Below are 9,159 nucleotides of genomic sequence, written 5' to 3' on the forward strand. Positions count from 1 at the left end.
AAACAAAGAAAAACCACTGTGAGAACTTGCCCACAAAATATATCCACTATGTATATCAAATTACAGTGAATAATCTCACTGCTTTGGACTTGCAAACCAAGGTTAACTGATCTTGGGGCAAGAAACAAAAAGAGGACTTGCAAACCTGAAGCTAACTACAATAGGGCAAGATACAAAAATTATTTGAAAAGAAGGATCTCATGATCATAATGTTGTCCTTGAACTGTACATCAAGTGACCAACATCAACTCACACAATTCTGATCTCAATTATCAACACTTTGTCTCATACCTCTTCCACAGTCTCAAACAACTCAAATATCACTCAATCACAACTCTTCTTCTTTGCTCTTCATAAAATTTCTCTGACTATATTCACATCACATACTTACTCTGTCTTCCACATATTATCATCCCATATCCCATAGATATTAATCACATACATCCTTTATATACAAGATAGATCATCAAAATATAACTTCTGGTCCAAAAACACGCATGTTGATTCACTCCATGAGAAAGAGGAGATCGAGGCACATCTCTCAAAGATCAATCCAACGATCTGCAATCACCGGAACATAACTAACAACATACCAACATGCAACATATCCATACAGTCAAAACATATCCTCCAATGCAAATTATACTACTCCAGATCTCCACATGCTACGGTGAGACCCATAACATGTAGTGTCCCTCCTAGATTCACATTTTGATTTATGCTTTGATAGACTTATTTAGACATATAGATGATGTTTTGATGATTACTTAGGACTCTATTTCTATTTAGAGGATATTGATGATGCTAGATGCCTTATATGGACATATGTTGTTTGATGATTCATGTGATTGATGATACCTTCCGGATTATTTGATGGATGGATTATATGCAATTGATATTCCTATGTGGACTTTATGGTATATAATGTTATGATGGTTTTAACCCCTATGTCGTAATGATGATTTCATGTAATGCATTGGCCTAGTTATTGTGTGACTATCTTCGTGAAAGGGATGATGTCTTATCACGCATTGTGAGCATGATGAGGTGTTGTGATTCTCTTTTCACTTGCTTGTTTATCATGATGGATATATGTTGTATATGTATTGTATTGTGTTTAGTGGTGATCGCGGATTGCAGGTACCAGACATCAACTCCACCTAGTCTCATAGGTCTGAGCGTGTCCTATCCCAATGGCAAGTTGTCGGAGATGACATGTGTTTCCCTCTCATACTCTAGGATTAGATTCTCACCTTGTTAGTTGCATTGTGGTGTAAGTTGTTTTGTCTGATGTTAGTGTTTCCTTTCATTGGGTTGCTTGAGTATGTGGATGTATGATTATTGTTTAATTAATTAATGGGATAATGTATTTATTAATGCCTAAATTAATTCATCCCATGGTATGAATATTGGTTATTTATTTGATTATTTTATTAATTGATAATTATTTATTTTTAAGAGTTGTATTTAATCAATTGAGATTAAGTTAATTAATTTAATTGATTTAATTGGTTTATTGTTTAAGGTTTATTTATTACTTATATATAATTTATTTATTATTGTTTTGATTTATTTAATTATTAATTTATTGTTGAGTTTGATTTATTGATTTTATTTAGTTGTATTATGTATTTATTGTTTATTATTAATTTATTATTTAATTTGATCATTTAATCATCTAATGTGGTTTATTAATCCATTTATAATTATAAGTTGTATTAATATTATTTGTATAAACAACGTATAATATAAAGTTTACCTACCATTGCATGTGATTGGTTAATTTTGAATTGGTAGGTAAATAATATTAATAAATAATATATTTCTCGAAACTACACATGGTAGGTAAAACATATTGTTTCTTGGAATTTTCTGATTGGTCAAATTTTCCTATAGTTTTGAGTTTGATTTTAATTTAATGGGCTTTCTAGGAATTTTACTGAGTTGATCATCCGACAAAATTCTTGAGTTGGATTTTGAATTGGATTGAAGATTGTTAGATTTTTGGATTGCTTGTGGATTTTTATCTTCTTCGATTTCAACCATTATTGGATTTGCGTTTGCAGGTTGGTTCTTCTTCTCCTTCAAACTTTGATTTCTAGAAATGCAATGTCTTCTCTGGGATTGTGCAAATATTGCTTGCTAGATGTCAAGTTTGATTTATTTTGGGAACATCGGATTTGAAAATTGAAGAATTAATTTGAATTGGAAAGAAAATTTGGAATAGGGGATTGCAATTCATTATTTTCAAACATTTGGAAATCACTTGTCGGGAGTGTCTTTCTCTGTCTTTCTCTGGGAAGGCTTATGATTCCTCTTCCTTGTGTTTTGAAGGGATGTTGATCTTGTCTTTTGGGGTTATACATCTCCTTATATTGTATTGCTTGTGTCTCCCTTGCTACAGAGTTAATATTTTGTGATTTTGGTCTCCCTGTTGTTGTCGGGAGTCCTTTTAACTCCCTGTGACTGCACATTTTGGGGTACAAACCTTTTTAGGAGAGTTTGAGATTGTATTTGAGTCTTGTGAATCTTTTGTGTTGTCTCTTTGAGGTTATTGCAGATTTATTACATCTCCCTTTGATGATGTGCTTTCTAGGTGTCATTCTGAGCATTGTGGGAGAAAGTTTACTATACAGTTTTCTATCTATGAATCTATAAATTTGTATTTTTGAGTTCTCTCTTTTATTTTTGGATCTTCTAGACCTTCTAGGTTGATTTTGTGTGTCATTTTTGACCCCTAAGAAGATCTAGGCAAGTGCCCTAACCATAAGTGTTCATTTTGCTTGAGTTTTGGCCATTACACCAAAAATGCTACTGAAACAACTAGGAGCCCTATCTTATGGACCAGGAGCACTAGTTTGCATACCAAAAATGCTACCCTATATCCCAGGGGCGTTTATATACATACCAGGAGCGTTGAACTACTTCAGAGGGGTTAGGAAGGTCAGTTCTCGATATGTGAGAGTCTTTTAGGGTTTTCTGCATTCTCCAAAGGTGCATGAGGGTTATGTTGAGATTCTTTGAGTTGTACTTGATGTATTTTGATCTTTCATGATGTCTTTTTTGCTTCAGTAAGAGGGTTTATGCCTTACCGTTGAGGTGTTTCATATGCATTGTATTGCTCCAGTGAGAGGGAGAATTCCTCGCTATTGAGGATTGATTATATGGCTCCAGTAGGATGTGTTTTGCCTCACTATAGAGGATTTGACATGGATTTTGTTTCATCCTTGGATTATATTTATGCTAGGCTCTTCATTTGCATTATTTTGGTGAAGGATCTTACCATGTGTATGGTCATATGTACTTTGTTATGTTCAGTTTGTTCTCAGTATGTTGTGATTGTTTTTATATTGATGTATTTGTGAGCCTTCATGATGTTTTTATGAAGTGTTTTGTATGTATTTTTTACCCTATGGTTATGGTCCATGGTTGGGAGAGTGGGCTCTTGCATGTGTAGGACCAAGCTCATGAGAAATAGATCTCTATGAGGGGGTCTATACCTATGGAACCACATGAATAGTTTATAGCTTAATTTATAGTGATAACAATATTAATAATTGATTAGTGGCCTGGGTAATTAGGAATTCGCTTAATCAGGATAATGATTTTTTTTGTATGCCCCAATTGGATAGACCCGGGGAGGTGATTTTAGGATCTTAGATTGGGAAGACCGTTGGAGTGGTAAACTGATCTCCCTTGTTTGGCTCCAAGGTTGAGACAGATTCCACATGAGGTTAGCATGTGATGAAACTCCACCCCACATGTGTACATTATTCATATGCCTTGTTTTGTTGATTGCACCTCTGGAGGTTTTTTGTTGATTTATCCTTGTGATGTGATGTGGATGATGTATTCGTGTTGAAGTATTGTGATGCCATGTTGTATCCCTTGGTTCTAGGTATTGTTCTAGGTCTTGAGTGTGAGTTGGAACCTAATGTCATCTCCTAGCACGGGGGGTGGTTCCTATTTGGTTCCACATGGTCGAGTGGTTTGATGCCTTCTTCCATTGGGATGTTCTTCTTTGGTGTTAGCAAGAGTGGCTATGGATTCTATGATACTTCTTCATGCAATGGATGTTCAGAGGATTCTTATGTATTGAAATTATAATATGCATTCATGATGGCATTGTATATGTAAAGAAGGATATGCATTTGTATCAAGTACTCTTTGTAATAGGATATGATATTGTTGAACAGACTATGATATTGTAATGAAGTAATAATATGTTTACCATATGTTTCATGTTATGGAAATTATTCCTTTTGTCTGGGATTGAGTTCTTATGATGAAATGGAGAATCAGATGTTATAATCAATGCACTCTTGTTGTATCGTGTGAATCTTACCTTGATAATGGCATGATGTACTAATTGGAAATAGAATAATTCTTGTTGTTATATTCTTGCTTATGTTAATGAAATGAATGAGTATTAGGAATATTTGAGTTGGTGCAATAAAAGGAACTTAGGTTAATGGATTTTTAGGAATATGATTTGGTAGGTCATAATCTCATATTAGGAAAGGAATAAATAGATCCTAATGGATTGTATATTATTGTCTTCATGATATGGTTAAATTATTAAGATGTTTCTAGTAAGTAGTGTCGTTAAGATACCCTAGGGAAATATTGAATGGATACATGAATGAAATGTGTTAGTTGTATGTTAGCTTAAATTCTACTTACGTTATATGATCTATGTTCATGTTCATGATACTCTATGCATACTATTAAGATGGTAAATGGTGCAATTGATTCATATAAGTTAGATGAACTTAGTTACAAGGATGTATTAGTAGATGACTTTTTTTTTAAAGTCTCTATTTGTGGTTAGAATATGATTATTTATCTAGGGTATTTTGGCGGGAATTACATAATATATCAAATAACCTTCCACAAATCATATCTGGACCCAAAGATAGGTCTAACATAGAATATCACAACCTGCTATGAAATATACCACAACTTCTGGAGAACACAAACATTTTTTTGGACCACAAAACCAACTCATCCATGATACCAATAACATAACCAAAGAAGATAACAACATTAAACAACATCAACAACACTTTCCAGACCCAAACACTTTCAGAACAGCTAATAGAATAATTACAACACCAACACAGCAAGATATCTCTGCACTACAAACATTTCAAACCAACAACTATCCAAAACAACAAGTTTGACATCAATGACAACCACAACAACACATACTTCCAACAATCTCCCCCTTTGTCATTGATGGCATCACTTAACTAAACTCAACACTCAACCAACTTATAAAATAATCCAGCTCTATCTGAAACACTGCATAAAAATTGCTCTACTTCTCCCAAATAGCTATGTTTCCAAACTACTCAATCTCTCCCATAACTATTCTAACAATCTCTCTCCAAAACTACTCAATCTCTCCCCCTTTGCCATTAAAGAAAAAGGACATGGCACTACTACACACTCCACTTCAACCCCTAAGAGTAGCCACAACATTAATCTAGGAAAAGAAATTGGCATGAAAGCTCCCCCTGGAAAGATGCACCTCCATAATGCACCTAGCTAGAAGGAGGGGAAATAATCCCAATCTTCTCCTGAAGAAACTCAAATCTATCATTTTCCAATGCCTTAGTGAAAATATATGCTACTGTTCCTTTGTAAAAATATATTCCAATCAAACTTCCTTCTTAGCAACCTTCTCCCTTAAGTAGTGATATCTGATTGAAATGTGTTTTATTCTTGAATGCATAACTGAATTCTTTGAAATGTATATTACACTTGTATTGTCACACATAATAGGAATTGCTTCATCATATGTTACCTTGATATCTTTAAGAGTCTGTCTCATCCACATTACCTGAGTACAACAAGATGCTAATGCAATATACTCTGCTTCAGTAGTAGATAGGGAAATTGAATCCTATTTCTTACTGAACCAGGAGACCAATTTGTCTCCTAAAAAGAAAGCAACACCACTAGTACTCTTTCGGTCATCGACACTTCCAACTCAATCTACATCAGTATAATATTTCAACATAAAATATCCACCCTTTTTGTAGCAAAGTCCAAAATCCATAGTACCTTTCAAATATCTGAAAATTATTTTCACATCTTGTTCATATGTCACCCCAGATTTTCCTAAAACCTATCTACCAGACAAACAATCTGCATGATATCTAGTCTGGATGTAGTCAAATACAACAATCCACCAATCATCGATAATTAATTCTTCTCTTCAACCTTTGGAGACTCGTCATCTTTGCTCAACTTGCATCCAATGGTTAAAAGAGTTGCAATTGGTTTACAGTCATCAAAACATAACTTCTTCAACATCTCTTTCACATACTTGCTTTGTGAGATAAAAATTGCATCTTCAGATTGAATAACTTGCAACCCAAGAAAGAAAGATAACTCGCCAATCATTAACATCTCAAATTATTTTTGCATCTCTTTAGTAAACTCTTTACATAGGTTATCATTTCCTCCAAATATAATGTCATCAACATAAACTATAACAATCAACAACTTATCTCTATCAATTTTGAAATAAAGATTATTTTTTGTTGTAACTTTCTTAAAATTACGTTGAAACAAATACATGTCTAATATGCATACCAAGCTCTAGGTGTTAGTTTGAGTTCATACAATGCTTTATTCAATCTGCACACCATATTTGGTTCTTCTATTAGTCTAAATCCATCCAATTACTCAGTGTATACCTCTTTTTCTAGATCTCTATTCGAAATTGTTGATTTGACATCCATCTAATAAACTGTAAAGTTCTTGTAAGAAGAAGATGCAAGAAACATATGTATAGCTTCCATCCTTGCTACCGAAGCAAAATTTTCTTCAAAATCTATGCCTTTCACCTAAGAATATCCTTTACATACCAGTCTCGCTTTATTTTGTGTAACGTGTCCTTGATTTGAGCTTATGGATTTGATTATGTGTATGATTTTTCTCATCGATGTTTCAAACTATGATTCATCATGAGGATAAGAGCTTTTACTTTTACTTAACCTATCTTTTGTTTTCTTTTAAAAGTATTTCTTTTACTTATTTTTAAACTATTTACTTTTACTTTATAATATGTATTTTTTTTAATTAGTTACTTTATTTATCAAAAGAACCATGCATTATTAAATGCACGATTAATATAGTAAAAAAATATCTCATTAATAGTTATAAACATTTTTTATTTAAAAGAAAAGAAACTATTATTTTATAATAAATATAAAGTAAATTTTATTTAAAAAAATTATATATATATATATGAAATATTTATTTTTTAAAATTTTAGAAATATTATTTTTAATATATAATTAAAGTTTTTTTAATAAATAGTTAATAAAAGTCTTTTTAATTATAATAATGTATATTTAGTTTAAAATAAAAAATCTATTTTATTGCTTTTAGAATTCAAGGATAAATCAATCAATGAAATAAGTATAAATTATTCAAAATTTGCGAAGTAGGATCATGACACCTTTTTCATGCATTTACTATTTTGACAATAAAAAAAATATCTTACAAGTTGTCACAATTGCAATTAGCAACTTTCTTGACAACTAAAAGATAATTACAAATTGCCAATTAATAATTAAATACAAAATAGTAATGGCAAGGTTGAGACATTTTCTCAACAATTACTATGTGGTGTTTCATTTTATTTTAAGTGGAATCCTATCAAGTTACAACTTATTATTAGACGTGATTAGAAGTCAATATTTGATTAAATAATAATATAGGCATATTATTAGACATGATTAAAAGTCATTTGTTTTTGTAAAATTCAAACCAACTCAATAGTTGCACCAGTACCATATACGAGGAAATTAGCCAAAGAACACATTTTACAACTTCTAACATTTGGTCTTGTAAGATTATTTTCAAAGATAAAGCTTTGAAATTTCTAAACTATTTTATGTATAACATTTTGAAAAAGATGGTTTCTTAAAAAAAATCCCATTTGTAGATTTGTCTATAATAGTACTTTTTAGTTAAACGTTAATAAGTTTTGCTTCGTTAATTAGATTTGTGTTTTTTTTGTAGGCATTGAAAAGGTGGTGTGGAGCTTTACATGTTGGATCAAGTCACCTTTATGGAATTTATGTTAGTAATTGAGTACAATCCTTTGAAACTCGCACATGATTTTGAAGTTTTCATAATTTTATTTTTAGTAATTGAGTACAATCATTTGAAACTCGCATGATTTTGAATTTTTCATAATTTGATTTTTAAGTGTTACGAATTTAAGCCTTTTTTTTGTTTTTCTTTAGACTAGTTTATGTGAAGTGTTTTATCATGCAACAAAAAAAAACTTAAATTTAGGATCTCAGTTCGATTTAGGGTTTAAAACTCACAAGTGTCCTTTGATCTCGAGGTCGCATTTGCATATGCTATCCTCTTACACCTTAGAGAGACGTTGAAGATCAAAAACTAGTGTAAACTTCTTTTCTTTTTTAAGGAGGCCCGCCTAGGTATTTGATCACCCTAAGGGATGACCTCAACTTCCATGTTTTGATGGAGTATAATTAGCAAAAAAGTGTTCTGAAAGACACACCTTTTGGAAGTGGAATCTTATCAATCTAGACTAAGCCTTCAAAAAATTTATACCTTGGAGAAATGAAGGTGTGGACTCTTTGGAATTATTCCCTTTCATCTATAGATTAAGCCTTGCGTACTCTACTGATATAACGAGGATACCCCTAGTTGGAGTTTGTGAATCCTGATCTAAAACTTTTGGTTGTCTTTTCTTGTGGTGCATTGGACATAAAAATATTGGCAAACATACTTGAGTAGGCTTGTTCATGTATCTTACATTATTGCTTATGTTTAGATCACATTCCCACCTTAAACCAAAAAATGGACACTTAGCCAAAATAAGCCATAAGATTTTTTCTGCTTTATTTTTAGACCCTTTAAATTTTGTTCAAAAATCCATAAAATCTAGAATAGTTCAAAATCCAAAATAATATAAAATTTCAAATTCCAATTTTTATTTAAGCTTATTCGTGTGTATTATGTGCTTGTTTATGATTAGATCGCATTCCTTGCATTAAACCAAAAAATGGACACTAGCCAAAATAAGCAATAGGATTTGTTTTTTGCATTATTTTTTGTGCCCTTTAATTTTGTCAAAAAATCCATAAAAATTGGAATAGTTCAAAA

Source organism: Cryptomeria japonica, chromosome 2, assembly GCF_030272615.1.
Source record: "Cryptomeria japonica chromosome 2, Sugi_1.0, whole genome shotgun sequence".
NCBI lineage: Eukaryota > Viridiplantae > Streptophyta > Pinopsida > Cupressales > Cupressaceae > Cryptomeria > Cryptomeria japonica.